The sequence below is a fragment of the Ostrea edulis genome, chromosome 5, assembly GCF_947568905.1.
Source record: "Ostrea edulis chromosome 5, xbOstEdul1.1, whole genome shotgun sequence".
Lineage (NCBI taxonomy): Eukaryota > Metazoa > Mollusca > Bivalvia > Ostreida > Ostreidae > Ostrea > Ostrea edulis.
The window spans coordinates 42,680,962-42,699,112 of NC_079168.1; the positions used below are offsets into that span (position 1 = coordinate 42,680,962).

Genomic DNA, 18,151 nt, shown 5'->3' on the forward strand with positions numbered 1-18,151 from the left:
AGTGATTTTGAGTTGGTGCCTTTTTTTTTTAAAAACAGTGATGAAAGGGTGTGTTTATAATATGTATGTTTTTTAAGGAGTGATGCCCGTTTAAAAATCCTAAGGGAAGGGAAGATAGATCACGTGATAAACTTGCATTGATGTATTGTGTGGGGATTCCCCTATTCAGTATATTTAGTGTGAATAGGTTTTCATTATGGAGAGACTATAGTTGTAAAGTAATCCAGATATTTTTCTGTTTTTTCTCGTACTTGAATACTCCTGATTTTCATTATGAAATTTTAGCTTGCAATTTTTAGATTTCAATGAAATGTTTTAAGATGTGTGTTGTAGATATATTTTTGGCCTCTCAACTGATTAGTGTCATCAAAATCACTTACAAATATGCATGTGCAAGCACGTACATTCAATTTGATTGGCTAATATTTGAATATACCTGTAACTCTCTTATGACATCATAGGTAAATACTACAAGAAATTACAGTGTAATATGATTGGTTGTATATATACACATGTGCATGTATACATCTACATTGTTTTTGGACTAGCTTTTATCTCCTTTTTTGTTGAATTTCTAAAAAATTAATCTTGTAGTGATATATCAGGTTTTGTAACATATCAATGTGGTCAAATTACTCGCAAGTATGTGCATTGAATTTTGATTGGATGATATTTATACTTCTATTACAGATTTGTTTCTTAATGCAATTTTAAATTTTGTTATATAGTAGATATTGAAATGCTTCACTTTGATAGAGACATTGGTAAAGTCACTGTTATCGCACATGCATGTGTGCTTAATTTTGATTGGATAATTAATGGTTAAAACTGCTATAAAAATTGTTTCCAATGAAATTTGCTTTGAAATTTATACTGTAAATATCTATTTAGACGCTTTACAGACTGGCATGGTGAAAGTTACCTTGTAGGAAGTGCTTAAATGTTGGATTGATTTTGACTTGATAATTCTTCAACTTGTGTAGCTCATCAGTAAGGTGAAATTTTTACAATATATAATCTATTGGACAATTCATTGGAATTTACTCGAACAAATGGCACCACTTTTTGATGAGAGGGGGGGGGGGGGGGGGGATTTTAGGAAGGTTTAATGGTCCCCATTACAATTGCCACTAGTTACCTAAAGGTTGACCCTTGCACACATACATGTACTAGCTCATGAGTATCTGAAGCCTAACAGAAAATAGTGATATTTGGTCAGCTAAAAGAAAATGTCAATTGTTTAAGTCATGGTTCCGGGAGAGGGAGGGGAACAGAAAGGCCATGATAATTGTTATTAATATGTAAGCACCCTCAAATAGTGCAGACTAAAGCTTACCAGAGCTGAAGCTTAAGTGAAGCTTTCTGAGGTAATGTAAATTGTTCAAATGATAGCCCAAGGGTATGATAGGGCCACAATAGGGAATTGAGATTTTACATGGTATATAGGAAAATAATCTGTAAAAGTAATCTCAAAAACAGCAGGACCATGATTAGTGATATTGATATGCAAACATTGTCAGATAGTGCAGATTCAAATTTGTTCCAATCAATGCCCAAGGACCTTAAGTGGGAACACAATAGGGGCCAGATCTAACTTATATATGAGAATATTTAAAGGAAAAATCTTCTCCAGAACCAATTTTGAAAAATTTCCAAGGAGTGTGGATTCATTTCATTTTTTTTCGAATATATTGACCCTGGGGTTAGCTTTTCTCGTTATGGAATTTAGTAACTTGAATTTAAAATCTCTTGTTGTTGAGGACACATTAGCTGTGCATATATTTTGTCAGTTTGTTGTGATTTAAGAATTGTAGTTGATTTTTGGTCTGGAGCCAGCAAAACAAGTTCAAGATTTGGAGTGCAAGAATTTGCATGTACATGTAAATATGCAGCATTTCCAAGAAGCACTCTTTAGATGTGCCCTTAAAAGGGACATGGACCCAAAGATTTGAGCTGAAAATATTCATGTTTTATTTTTCCATCTTTATGTTTACAATGCTTAACTAAGTTATTTCTATAATGGTCAGGAAAAATTTGAATGTTAGCTTTCGAGTTAACAAGAGAGGTACAGAGCCAGTTGTGGATTAAGAGGGGGCTATACAAATGTAGAAATAATGTGATTTGTCACCCAAAATGGCTGAGTATTTTGGCTATTACTTGACTTTTACCTGTGCCCCCCCACACACACACACACACACCCCGTCAGAAATCCTGGAACCACAACTGAGAGCTCACAATTCTTTGTTATGTTAACAAGGCTCATGTTGTGTTTTTGTTTACAAAGGTTACATATACTAGTAAAAGTTTTGTTTAAAGCAGATTTTTCAATTTACAAGTTGATTCTGAACACAATTAAACAGTGTCTAGTGTTTGTCATGATATTTTCTATGTAAACAAAAACAAAAAGGCTCAGCCTTGTTTACATTGGGAATTGTGAGTGCTGTATCTCGCTTTTAACTCAACGAATGAGATTCAAATTTTTGCTGACCATTAGGAATATTTTAGTTAAGCATTATGTAAACATTAAAAATGTAGAAATAAAATTTGAAAAAAATTCAGTTCAAATTGAGGGGTATAAGTTCTGTTGGAACAGTTTTTGTTGTACAGAAGTTAAATATTAACTGTAGAAATATTCAGTACAAATGTTGTATAGTATGATAATGAAATTCCACAAAGTAGTTGAGGCTACTGAAAGAAATGCATGTATTTGTGAAAACATGAATCAAATATTGGGTGGAGACAAAGTGTGTCATAAAATCTTGGGTTCTGATGAGCGTGACTATCTACATGTTTATTATACAATAAAGATTTTACTATAATGAGTACCTTCTATATGCAAATATTCTTAAAACTACATGTACTATTATTTACCGGGCACGTGAGCTTATGATATGTGGCATCGACTGAAATCTACATTTATTTACCTTTACGAAATTGCAGAAGGTACAATGTACACCCATGATTTACATTCAATATGATGAAATGCCCATTTACTGGCTATTCAAACAATAGCAAGTTGTTATCCCCCAGGGTAGCAAATATTTCTCTGAATTGTACAGAACACCAAATTAACATACTGAAACTTGTGCTCTTTGATTGTTTGAAGAAGCAGGTTAGACTCGGTGCAGGTCACCACTAAGACTCCAGAACTGGTCCACGCAGTTTTTATAGGTTTTAATTCAGTGTTGATAAATTACAATCAATATTAACTTCTCTTCATCCTCCCTAATCTCAGCGAGATTCGTCTGGCTGCATATTTGGACTGATACCTCTTCGTACTCAGTCCTCCGAATCTCAGACCAGTGTTGCACAAAGTGATTCGGGAAATCTTGCCTGAACTTCAGCCGCTTGTTGCAATTGAAATAAGTTAAAGTGAATTTCTTGCCCGCTTCAACTTTTTGCCTTTTGACATCCTGTTGTGTAAATCTCACAGTAAATCAAATAGGTTCTTTTCGAAGCCGTTACAAATGTTATACCTTCTCTGCGCTGAAGAATTCCAATAGTCTATTTCATAATAGTTTGCACCATCATTGTCTGGAGGTACAGAGCTTTCTAAGTGACTATTACTTTGCAAGAAGCATTTTAGCTTGAAAATGAAAAGCAATAAAGGGAACACTGTAGATTTTAACCAATCTATTTGAAGGCGTCTTTGGAAAGTCATGTGCCTCCAGACACAGTTTTCTGTACTTAATGATAATACATACTACATGCATCATGAAATAGACTATTGGTGTACTTAATGATAGTACATGCATCCTGGAATAGACTTTTAGTGTTGAGAAGGTATAACATTAAATGGTAGCCATTTGCAATAGCTTCAAAAATCAGCAACTTCATATACTGTGGTATATACACTTGTTAAAGGTATAGAGAAATGCAAGTTTCATAGTGATAGGATGTCTAAAGCAAAAAAGTTGAAGTGGGCAAGAAATTCATTTTAATTGCAACAAATGGCCAAAGTTCAGGCAAGATTTTCCGATTCAATTTGTGTGACATTGGTCCGAGATTCGGAAGAGGTGTTAGTCTCGGAGATTCTCGCTGAGATTACACCCTCCCTCCCCAATAACTATTGTCTCAATGTCCAGTAAATGGGTTTGTAGTGTATTGAATCATTAGACCTTGCAGTAAAAGAGGACCCAGGTGAAAAGCATGCATATCATTCAACCCATGTCTACCCAGTGCCCAACAATTCCATGAGTGAGAAGATAATTGGCTTTTGTATCTATTTTTGTAGTGCATGTAGAATTTTTGAAATTATATCCTGCATAGGTATCTGCAACACGAAAATGTTGCTCATATTCGTGATATATATTGTGTTTGCATTCATGGGTAAGCTGATTTAAATTTATTATAATTTTCTAGATATCAGATGTGTACTAAGTATAGAAAATTAAACATATCCATTTATACAAAGCGTGCTTTATTTTCTCCATCGTACCAGGTTTCGTGCTTCAGCGAAGGTGTAGGATGTCAAGTGATCTCACACTGCCTGGTCCCGTGAGGATCCGGGTTAGATCCCTCCCTGCTCAATGGCCATAAGCGCCGAGCATAGGCCTTCACCGGCAGTGGTGACGTCTCCATATGAGTGAAATATTCTCGAGAGGGACGTTAAACAATATTCAATCGCACTGCCTGTCTGCATCCGTCTGTCTGTAACCCCTTGATTTTTGGATGATACACGAATACTGTTTCAAAAAGGAAACTTGACGAGAAGTGTCTCAATGACTAAATATTTACATTCACTGTGCGTTTTGCTTAATTTCTATTTTTAAAAATCCATTGTTTGTCATTTGCAACTATGATTCAATGTTGTTATATTCGGTTTTATTGTCTGTGTGTAAATATACACATTCCACGAATTCCACAACCTATTTCATGACATTGTTTGGAAATGTGTGTTTTCTGGTTTATTTTTTGCCTTTTATTTGAGTTTAGAATGATAAATAACCCTTGACTATATTATATATGAAAGGTATATTCATATATACATATATCGAGCGACAATTGTCCTCGGGGGCACGGTGTTTACATGCTTGATGGTTAAACGAAGTCTATTTTACGAGTCTTTCCCTTCACCATCGTTCAAATATGGAAATCATTATCAAAGATGGAGACGAGTCAAGATCGGGTGATTTTCAGTTGTTACGTACAAATATGTACATTCATTGAATCTTTTTTCTTACATCTCTTTCGAAATTGACATTGCTTTCATCTGCATTAATGAATGCATGTTTCTTGCAGACTAGTTCGATCTGGTTTTTTAGTACCACCTGTCCGTGTAAGCATGACCAAATATGGAGCGTCATCAAAGTCAAAGGGTATATTGTCTGTTCCGTTTAACTTAATTAACGAATGGGTCAACCGTATGATATTTTGGTACTTAAATCTAGTTTATATTTTGAAACAATGCATAAATGTGTATAACCCGCATTATGATTTTTTTCTGCAATGCTAGCTACCTTCATCACCCGATGAAACATCAAAGAAAGACTTTTATTGTTTAAATAATTCAATATCTCTATATAAATGTGTACTTGAAATTATTTAGAAATGTAGATCATAAAATGTCTTTCTTTGGTTTGTTAAACGGGAGATGAAGGTCGCAAATATTTTAACAAACTAAATGAAGCATTTTATATTTAACATTGCGAATATGCTCCCCCAGTTTTGCTCGAAGTTAGCAGCTCAGCTTTTGAGCACAACTACGCAGGATGCTATAACTTAATTAAACACTGACCCCATTGGTCCAAATACTAGTATATACATCTATCACTTATCTCTATCCAGTATTGAAAATGTTTGTGTCAATTCAAATTCTTACGTGAGAATAATGTATAGGTACATGTGAGGGTGGCAAATATCTATATAGTCTGTTCCTGGAATAGACCCGGGCAGTGTAAAAACAAGGCGAAGATGATTTAAAAATCAATTCGACCTTCTGTCATTTTTCGTAGATATCAGTGCGGTGATATTTCTTTTGTCTTTTAAACTAAAATCTGCCTTGGCTATCAAGTAACATAACTGAAGATTGAGTATACAATGAACATATAATCCCTGTCAGTAGAGGTGCTGTTTATTTTTACAGAAATTTCATTTCTCTAAAATCGTAAAACATATTTAGCATATTTAAGACCAACCCCCCCCCCCCCCCCCCCCCCCCAAAAAAAAAACCACGTTATAATATTTTATTACAATAAAATGGTTTTGAATTAATTTATTACTCAATTGATAAAGGACTAAAGCCAGAAACTACCAAATGCGGTCCTATCAATCCGAAAATCAAATAATGACAAGGAACAAGTTTGGATATGTTTCATCTTTAGGAGGATAATTGACGGTGTCCTATCATCGTCACAAGCCACGCCTATTGTCTCCGTAAGGTAAGTACTACCGGACTCGGCGACATATTATTATAACAGAACCAGTGAGGGTATTTTTACCCCGAACGAAGTTCTGGGAGTATATACATATAGGAATCTGTCTGTCTGTGCAGATTCGTGTCCGGGCCATAACTTCTATGTTCTTTGACTTAGGCATACCATATTTGGCAGACATGTGGATCACCATGAGACAATGTGTCGAGTACCTTCATGACCTCTATATGACCTTGACCTCAAGGTCAAAATTAAAGGGTTTTTTTGTTTTTTTTACAATGGATTCGTGTCCGGGCCATAACTTCTTTGTTCTTTGACATAGGCATACCATATTTGACACATGAGTGTATCACCATGAGACGATGTGTCATGTACCTTCATGACCTCCATATGACCTTGCCCTCAAGGTCAAAATTAAAGGGTTTTTTTTACAATGGATTCGTGTCCGGGCCATAACTTCTTTGTTCTTTGACATAGGCATACCATATTTGACACATGAGTATATCACCATGAGACGATGTGTCGAGTACCTTCATGACCTCTATATGACCTTGAACTTTGACCTCAAGGTCAAAATTGATTATAGGGTTTTGACATATGACACCATAAGACATGGGTGTATCACCATGAGACTATGTGTCATGTACATTCATGACCTCTTTATGACCTTGACCTTTGATCTCAAGGTCAAAATTATAGGTTTATGCCATGGATTTGTGTTCGGACTATATCTTCCATTTTCTTCTACAAAGGCATACCATATTTTTTACACTCAGGAAAGAGATAATTTATACCTATTAACAACACCCTTTGAGTGAGCATTGCTCACAGTACCTCTTGTTATGAATTAAATTGGGCTTTCAGGGTATGCAAGATGTTGTTGACATGCATTAGAAATATTTTCAAGGAAAAAAAATTAAATCAACTCATGTAGCTTATTCGGAAGGGGGGAGGGGTCCTGAACCCAAGCACCTGTGGGTCCAAGAACATCTTGTTTACATTGAATGCGAGATAACGATGTAAAGTTCTTCGCATATATTTTCAATCAGTGCAGTGGCTAAGAAATTATAAAGATGAACTACAAATATGGTTTCATGAGTTTAGTTCAGTTAAAAATAAAGAAATGCGAGAATCTTGGGTCGTCTGAGAGGATTTGTCGACAGGTAATTCGATGCTCAAAACCTAATCTCAGCGAGATTCGTCAAGGCTGGATATCTCTTCGGAATCTCGCACCAGTGTCACACAAAGTGATTCGAGAAATCTTGCCTGAATTCGGCCGCTTGTTGCTATTAAGATGGGTTAAACTGAATTTCTTGTCCACTTCAACTTTTTACCTTAGACATGCTAATAACCCCTTATCATAATGAAACATGCATTTCTTACCTTAACATAGTGTAAATCCCACAGTAATTAAAGTTGACTATTTTTGAAGCCATTGCAAATGGCCACGATTTCATATCTACCCTCTCAACACCGAAGGGTTCCGATAGTTTAGGACGCCTTCAAATAGAGTGGTTACTATCCGTAATATATGGATATAATTACTATATATATAGAAAGTACACACCCTATATAGTATTAGGGCCTAAAATTACCAACTTCTGAAAATTGGCCCTTAGTGTACCTTCTCCTTACACAATTTTCTTTTTATTGCATTTAGATTTTATGCTTGAATGCTTTGTATAAAGTAATTGTCATTCATTAAGCCCGATTTTACCCAAACTCATTGTAACCATATGGTATCATAGAGTTCGGGCCCAAAAATGGGCTTAGCCCCTGTGGTCGTAGTACAAACTATCATGAAAATATAAGAGTGTGTATTAAATAATGGTAAACGAAGGTTGATTGACAAATGTATGTTGGGGTGTTTTCAAGATGTGGTCATTTCAATTTATCAAATTCAATATAGCCGTTACCGTGTTCCATACCACAAACGTCATGATATTCAGCAGCAAGAAAACACACACAGGACAGGTGTGGTAACCCTTAACGGAGATCCCTTAGTGTGATCACCCTTCACGGAGATCCCTTAGTGTGATCACCCTTAACGGAGATCCCTTAGTGTGATAACCCTTCACGGAGATCCCTTAGTGTGATAACCCTTCACGGAGATCCCTTAGTGTGATAACCCTTAACGGAGATCCCTTAGTGTGACAACCCTTAACGGAGATCCCTTAGTGCGATAACCCTTAACGGAGATCTCTTAGTGTGATAACCCTTAGTGTGATAACCCTTAACGGAGATCTCTTAGTGTGATAACCCTGAACGGAGATCCCTTAGTGTGATCACCCTTAACGGATATCCCTTAGTGTGATCACCCTTAACGGAGATCTCTTAGTGTGATAACCCTTAACAGAGATCCCTTAGTGTGATAACCCTTAGTGTGACAACCCTTAGTGTGATAACCCTTAGTGTGATAACCCTTAACAGAGATCCCTTAGTGTGATAACCCTTAACAGAGATCCCTTAGTGTGATAACCCTTAACAGAGAGCCCTTAGTGTGATAACCCTTAACGGAGATCCCTTAGTGTGATAACCCTTAACGGAGATCCCTTAGTGTGATAACCCTTAACAGAGATCCCTTAGTGTGATAATCCTTAACGGAGATCCCTTAGTGTGATAATCCTTAACGGAGATCCCTTAGTGTGATAACTCTTAACGGAGATCCCTTAGTGTGATAACCCTTAGTGTGATAACCCTTAACGGAGATCCCATAGTGTGATAACCCTTAGTGTGATAACCCTTAACGGAGATCCCTTAGTGTGATAACCCTTCACGGAGATCCCTTAGTGTGATAATCCTTAACGGAGATCCCTTAGTGTGATAACTCTTAACGGAGATCCCTTAGTGTGATAACCCTTAGTGTGATAACCCTTAACGGAGATCCCTTAGTGTGATAACCCTTAGTGTGATAACCCTTAACGGGGATCCCTTAGTGTGATAACCCTTCACGGAGATCCCTTAGTGTGATAACCCTTAACGGAGATCCCTTAGTGTGATAATCCTTAACGGAGATCGCTTAGTGTGATAACCCTTAACGGAGATCTCTTAGTGTGATAACCCTTACGGAAGTTAGTTCCTGAGCTTTTGAGCACAACTGCGCAGGGTGCTACAACTTAGTAATTACTGGTTCAATACTGATCCCATTGGTGCAAACACATTACACATCTATTACTGAACCCTATACAGTTGAAAGAAATGGTCAAATCAAATTTTGAAAGGGTTTTGCAGGGACTATATTTTGTGTTGGAAGGATTGATTAATCAAAAAGTTCTAAATCTGCACGAGATTACAGTTTCTGTATCATCCAATATATCTTCTATTTTTATACTCCTGTACGTGTATTTCAGTTTTATAATCTATGATACAAGTAGTTGAGACTTGGAACTAGTTCAAATGTTGTAATTTATTAATTTGGTCAGATATATTTTTCCAAACAGAACACCGATTCTTTAAAAAGTTTAAATCAATTTACTCGAAATTTTGTATAAAAATCCATTATTTTTGCCAATATTTTAAACATTGATCTCTAACCCATACTTTTTTTTAGTTCCATTTTAAATTTTAAGACAAGACCTTGGAAAAATATGTGAAATTTTAGAAATTGACATTGCTCCTAATATGTTCTTTTAAACTCTCAAATTTGATATCATAAATTTGTTCGTATATCAAGTGCAAAAAGCTAAAATCATTATTTATTTCCATTACTAGTATTAAACTTATTTTTATCTGTAGTGTTAGAAGACATGATTTTGTATCTATTTTATGTAACGATTGATTTTTGTTGCTTACAACACGTATGTTGTGTTGACACCAATGGACAAATCAAGTTTAATTGAATAAATTTTAAGTGCAAAACGATCAAGTTTAGAACACTGTAGCTCAATAACAATCATTGCTAGCCCAGTTTTTCTTTTTGAATTCCTAATTCTCCTTCAATGTAGAAATCAAAAATACACTTCCCAAAAAATTGACATTACTCCAAATCTCAGGTGCAAACCTCTTTAGCAGAGACCCCTTAGAAGAAGTAGAATGTTAAAACACATCGGCATAAACAGACATGAAACCATGAATAAAACAAACCATCAGGCCATAGAAAATGCTCTAACGCTGGGAAGACGCACCCTATACTCACTCACTCATGGAAGCTGGAATGCAGGATCCAACCGTCAGCATTAAAATGTGGAATATCTTTCTATCCATGTCTTCTCATGATTCAATTAAGGTATGGAAGCCCATTCATATGGCAAGCCCTTTTACTATTTATTAGTAAAATAAGATATCTCTTTGAATAAGATAGGTATCTTTTTACACTAGAGATATATCTCTATTGGTTGTAGAGATATCTCTGTAGGTTAGAGAGATATCATTTTATGCTAGGGAGATATCCCTCTAACCAAAAAGATATATCTTTTAACCAAAAGAGATATCTCTTTAACTTAAAAGGAAATATCTTTAAACAAAAGAGAGATCTCTTTACGCTAGGGAGATACATCTTTCTTATGGCAAGCCCTTTATCTATTTATTCGTAAAATAAGATATCTCTATAAATAAGAGAGACATCATTTTAAACTAGAGATATATCTATTTAACTAAAAAAAGATATTTCTTTAAACAAAAAAGATATTTTTACGCTAGGAAGATATCTCTTAAAGCTATAGAGATATCTCTCAAAGAGAAAGAGATATCTCTCTAACTTAAAGAGATGACTCTCTAGCAATGTAAAAAGAGATATCTCTTTAAGTTAGAGAGATATCTTTTTACGCTAGGGAGATATCTCTGTAACCAAAAGAGATATCTCTTTACACAAAAGAGATATCTATTTAACTAAAAAAAGATATTTCTTTCAACAAAAAAGATATCTTTACGCTAGGGAACTATCTCTTAAAGCTAAGGAGATATCTCTCAAAGAGAATGAGATATCTCTCTAGCTGAAAGAGATATCTCTCTATCAATGTAAAAAGAGATATCTCTTTAAGTTAGAGAGATATCTCTTTAAATTTTCAAAAAGAGATATCTCTTTAACTCAAAGAGGTATCTCTTTAAATTTCCCCCTCTCCCGTGATCATAATGATTTCTCCCTGTTGCGTCGCCATTACTGTGATCAAACTGGTTCCCCGCTGATTGGTGCTACACACAATGAGAGAAGCGAGGTCAACAGGGTACCAGTTTATACTATGATGTAACCATATTTTTTAACCAATCAAAATGCTTCTAGTGTACAAATGGCGAAAAAGGTTAAAGAGGTGTTTGGGGAAACATAGTTTAGTATAACTGTAAATGTAAATCCAGTCTAGATCACATATTTTATCAATTTATTGTCTTTATTCATTTTATTTTATTTTTTTGGTTACCTGTATACACTTCACATGCGGTAAACGCAAAATCTTCCGGGATTGGCGCCATTATGGTAAGATTTGCTTTGGCGGGCTTCCGGTTTAGGGAGAATTCCTAAAGTATTCAAACCAATAAAAATATCGGAAAGAGATATCTCTTTTTCTTTGAGAGATATTTCTTTTTCAACGATTAGAGATATCTCTTATACTTTGAGAGATATCTCTACATGAATTCTTAGAGAGATATCGCTTAAAATGAAGGAGATATCTCCCAAAGTAAAAGAGATATCTCTCAGAGTAAGAGATATCTCTCAGAGTAAAAGAGATATCTCTTTAACTGAACAATATCTCTCAGAGTAAAAATGATATCTCAAAGTGAAAAAGAAATCTCCCTAATTGAAATATATCTCATAAAGTATAAGAGATATCTCTCAAAGTGAAAGAGATATCTCTCGAAGGAAAGAAATATCTTTTTAAATGTAAGAGACATCTCTTTAAGTGTAAGAGATATCTCTAAAGATAAAAGAGATATATCTCTAAGTGATAGAGATATCTCTACTTAGAAAGATATCTCTTAAATTTAAGAGATATTTCTCATTTTAAAGAAATATCTCTCAAAATAAGAGATATCTCTTTAATTTAAAGATATATCTTATCTTTTGAATAGATAGTAAAAGGGCTTGCCAAACTTTCTCCTTGAGAGATATCTCTTAAAGTTAGAGAGATATCTCTCAACGAGAAAGAGATATCTCTCTTGCGCAATGATATGTCTCTCTAGCGTAAAGAGATATCTCTCTATCAGTGTAAAAAGAGATCTCTCTTGAATTAGAGAGATATCTTTAAATTTTCAAAATGGGATATCCCTTTAACTTAAAGAGATATCTCTTTTAATTATTCAGACCGACCCCCCCCCCCCCCCGGGTGATCATAATGACTTCTCCCTGTCGCATCGCCATTAAAATGATGTAACCCTATTTTTTTAACCAATCAAAATACTGCTTTAGTGATAATGAGAATTGAGGCCTCTACCAAAACTGTAATTCATAACCTCTGGGTCAGTGATTCTGTCCCAAGGATGTGTCTTTGTGGCTCATACTGAAAATGCATTACACTCTGTACTTCGAAAGATCTAGTTCATACTTTGCACAAAGGTTGTTTGTGAGTATGAACAGACAATGTGTCATGATCCTGAACCAAGGTCATTTGACTAAAGTTAATGTCACTAATAAAAAAGTTGTTTCAACTTGTTTTCTGGATCATTTTCTGAATACTATTTGATGATGCACTGTCTGTTTACAATAGAATAATTATCATTTTTAGAGATTTAAGTGTTGTAGCAGCTGGTCTGGTGTTCGTATATAAATCTGTACTTCGTGTTGTGTTTGTTTGATTTGATTTTATTGTGGTGACTTCGAAACGACCACACTACACAATGATTAGAGACTTGAAAATAATATGATATTAAAATTGAATTATTAGCCACCGACTGTATTATTACATTAGCAAAACCGGAAGTGCAAGCGAGATGTGTATCAATTTTCTCATAATCAGTCAATACGTATGAAGGTATATATCATAGAATAATGACCGCAGCATTCCTCTTTTTATTCAGCTGAAACTGATCTTTGCTATAACCGTAGTAAAATTTTATTTGATTCTGGAAAGTACTTCAATAGCATTTTTTATACTTCCACCCCAAGATGGTTTCCTGTTTTGAAAATCAAACTTGCATGTATCTACATTGTATGTCTGCAGGGAAATGTTCAACTATAGGCCTATACCAATACAAAAGGAAAATGTTCAACTATAGGCCTATACCAATACAACAAGGAAGTGCTCTAGTAGATACCAATACAACAGGGAAATGTTCTAGTATGTACCAATACAACAGGGAAATGTTCTAGTATATACCAATACAACGGGGAATGTTCTAGTATATACCAATACAACGGGGAATGTTCTAGTAGATATCAATACAACAGGGAAATGTCCTAGTATGTACCAATACAACAGGGGAATATTCTAGTATGTACCAATACAACAGGGGAATGTTCTAGCATATACCAATATAACAGGGGAGTGTTCTAATAGATACCAATACAACAGGGAAATGTTCTAGTATGTACCAATACAACGGGGAGATGTTCTAGCATACACCAATACAACAGGGAAATGTTCTATTATATATCAATACAAGAGGGAAATGTTCTAGTAGATACCAATACAATGGGGAAATTTTCTAGTATGTACCAATACAACAGTGAAATGTTCTAGTAGATATCAATACAACAGTGAAATGTTCTAGTATATACCAATACAACAGTGAAATGTTCTAGTATATACCAATACAACAGTGAAATGTTCCAGTAGATACCAATACAACAGTGAAATGTTCTAGTAGATACCAATACAACAGTGAAATGTTCTAGTAGATATCAATACAACAGGGAAATGTTCTAGTATGTACCAATACAATAGGGGAGTGTTCTAGTAGATACCAATGCAACAGGGAAATGTTCTAGTATATACCAATACAACGGGGAATGTTCTATTAGATACCAATACAAAAGGGAAATGTTCTAGTAGATACCAATACAATATATCAATACAACAGTGAAATGTTCTAGTAGATACCAATACAACAGGGAAATGTTTTAGTATGTACCAATACAACAGTGAAATGTTCTAGTAGATATCAATACAACAGGGAAATGTTCTAGTATGTACCAATACAATAGGGGAGTGTTCTAGTAGATACCAATGCAACAGGGAAATGTTCTGGTATATACCGATACAACGGGGAATGTTCTATTAGATACCAATACAAAAGGGAAATGTTCTAGTAGATACCAATACAATATATCAATACAACAGTGAAATGTTCTAGTAGATACCAATACAACAGGGAAATGTTTTAGTATGTACCAATACAACAGTGAAATGTTCTAGTAGATATCAATACAACAGGGAAATGTTCTAGTATGTACCAATACAATAGGGGAGTGTTCTAATAGATACCAATACAACAGTGAAATGTTCTAGTATGTACCAATACAACAGGGAAATGTTCTAGTAGATACCAATACAACAGGGAAATGTTCTAGTATGTACCAATACAACAGGGAAATGTTCTACTTCTAGTATGATATATACCACAACGTCGGATACCCACGGCTGATCTCATCATGATATGAGTAGAAGACGATATCATCCGTGGATATCCGACGATGAATATATATACCAATACAACAGGGAAATGTTCTAGTATATATACCAATACAACAGGGAAATGTTCTAGTATATATACCAATACTTTTGTGCATCCTATTGCTCCTCTGTGGACCCAGACTGGTTGAATAAATATTCTACAAGCTGTTGGAAGATAAACTTCTGACAACAAATCGTACCTTGAAAAAAGGTGTGAACGGAGAGCGCACGGTGAACGAACCATGAACACACGCTGAATGAATGGTGAACGCACAGTGAGAGAACAGTGAACGAACGGAAAAATGATAAAGTAGAATGTTTCAGGGACTGTACCAATACAACAGGGGAATGTTCTAGTAGATACCAATACAACAGGGAAATGTTCTAGTATATACCAATACAACAGGGAAATGTTCTAGTATATACCAATACAACAGGGAAATGTTCTAGTAGATACCAATACAACAGGGAAATGTTCTAGTAGATACCAATACAATAGGGAAATGTTCTAGCATATACTAATACAACAGTGAAATGTTCTAGTAGATATCAATACAACTGGAAATGTTCTAGTAGATACCAATACAACAGTGAAATGTTCTAGCATATACTAATACAACAGTGAAATGTTCTAGTAGATACCAATACAACAGGGAAATGTTCTAGTATATACTAATACAACAGTGAAATGTTCTAGTAGATACCAATACAATAGGGAAATGTTCTAGTATATACCAATACAACAGGGAAATGTTTTAGTAGATATCAATACAACAGGGAAATGTTCTAGTATATACCAATACAACAGGGAAATGTTCTAGTATATACCAATACAACAGGGAAATGTTCTAGTATATACCAATACAACAGTGAAATGTTCTAGTATATACCAATACAACAGGGAAATGTTCTAGTATATACCAATACAACAGGGGAATGTTTTAGTAGATACCAATACAACAGTGAAATGTTCTAGTATATACCAATACAACAGGGAAATGTTCTAGTATATACCAATACAACAGTGAAATGTTCTAGTAGATATCAATACAACAGGAAAATTTTCTAGTAGATACCAATACAACAGGGGAATGTTCTAGTATATACCAATACAACAGGGAAATGTTCTAGTATATACCAATACAACAGGGAAATGTTCTAGTATATACCAATACAACAGTGAAATGTTCTAGTAGATATCAATACAACAGGAAAATGTTCTAGTATATACCAATACAACAGGGGAATGTTCTAGTATATACCAATACAACAGGGAAATGTTCTAGTATATACCAATACAACAGGGAAATGTTCTAGTATATACCAATACAACAGTGAAATGTTCTAGTAGATATCAATACAACAGGAAAATGTTCTAGTATATACCAATACAACAGGGGAATGTTCTAGTAGATATCAATACAACAGGGAAATGTTCTAGTATATATATGCTACCAATACAACGGGGAATGTTCTAGTATATACCAATATAACAGGGAAATGTTCTAGTAGATATCAATACAACAGGGAAATGTTCTAGTAGATACCAATACAACAGGGAAATGTTCTAGTAGATACCAATACAACAGGGAAATGTTCTAGTAGATACCAATACAAGAGGGAAATGTTTTAGTATATACCAATACAAAAGGGAAATGTTCTAGTATATACCAATACAACAGGGAAATGTTCTAGTAGATACCAATCTTAGTCTTAATCCACTTTGTCCCATGGGGGACATAGGGCAACCACAGTAGCTTTCCACTTTTTTCTGTCTTGGCCTATTCTTTTGGTTTCTCCCCATGTTTTATTGATGGCCTGTAGCTCTGCATTGATCCCTCTACGCCATGTGTTTTTCGGTCTGCCTCTCTTACATTTGCCTTGTGGATTCCATTCTAGAGCTTGTTTAGTTATGTTGGTGTTAGGTTTTTTTAAAGTGTGTCCAATCCACTTCCATCTTCTTGTTCTAATTGTTATCTCAATTGGTTCTTGTTTGGTTCTTTTCCACAGTTCTTTGTTACTAATCGTATCTGGCCATCTTGCACCAAGGATGTTTCTTAGACAGCGGTTTAAGAAGACTTGGAGTGTCTTGATGGATGCTGATGTTTCTCTCCAAGTTTCGGACCCATAGAGAAGGACAGATTTGACATTAGAGTTGAAAAACCTTAGTTTGGTACTAGTTCTCAAGGTGGTGCTTCTCCAGACTGGTTTTAGCATGGCAAAGGCTTGTTGAGCTTTCCTTTTCCGAGCTTTTATGTCTTCGTCGGTTCCACCTGTAGTGCTGATGATACTGCCCAGGTATGTGAATTCTTCTATATTTTCTACTTCTTTGTGTCTTATTTGTAGTTTCTCTGTCTGAGCAGTGTTTATTTTCATTATCTTTGTCTTTACTGGATTGATTAGAAGGCCTGTTTGTCTTGCTGTTGATTCAAGACTGATGGTCTGTTCTTTTGCGTCTTGAAATCTATGTGATAGCATACATATATTGTCAGCAAAGTCAACATCTTCCAGGCGGTTTTGCATTGTCCACTGTATACCTTTTGGGTTTTTATATGCTGTTTTAGTTACCCAGTCTATAACCATCAAGAATAGGAGAGGGGACAGGAGACAGCCTTGCCTTACACCAGTAGTGACATCAAACGGATCGGTCAGGTTTCCATTATGAACTATTTGGCAGTTATATCCATCATAAAGCTGTTGAATGATAGAGATGATTTTATGAGGTATGCCATAGTGTTTGAGAATATCCCACAGTACCTGGTGGTCGATACTGTCAAAAGCCTTTTCGAAGTCTACAAAGATCATATAAAGAGATGTTTGCCATTCAATGTTCTAGTAGATATCAATAGAACAGTGAAATGTTCTAGTAGGTACCAATACAACAGGGAAATGTTCTAGTAGATATCAATACAACAGGGAAATGTTCTAGTAGATAACAATACAACAGTGAAATGTTCTAGTAGGTACCAATACAACAGGAAATGTTCTAGTAGATACCAATACAACAGGGAAATGTTCTAGTAGATACCAATACAACATGAAAATGTTCTAGTAGATATCAATACAAAAGGGATATGTTCTAGTATATACCAATACAAAAGGGAAATGTTCTAGTATATACCAATACAAGAGGGAAATGTTCTAGTATGTACCAATACAATAGTGAAATGTTCTAGTATGTACCAATACAACAGGGAAATGTTTTAGTAGATATCAATACAAAAGGGATATGTT

The 18,151-nt window shown here is 35.1% G+C and overlaps 1 protein-coding gene across 1 annotated transcript in view; it reads left to right on the forward strand.

The window, feature by feature from the left end:
- Nucleotides 1-4,413, forward strand: part of LOC125652346 (fibrillin-2-like) — a 143,288-nt gene extending 138,875 nt beyond the window's left edge. Inside the window, exon 65 of the mRNA XM_048881492.2 lies at nucleotides 1-4,413. This exon is cut by the window's left edge and continues 754 nt beyond it. The gene's annotated coding sequence lies outside the window, so the exon portion shown is untranslated.
- Nucleotides 4,414-18,151: the final 13,738 nt, after the last annotated feature.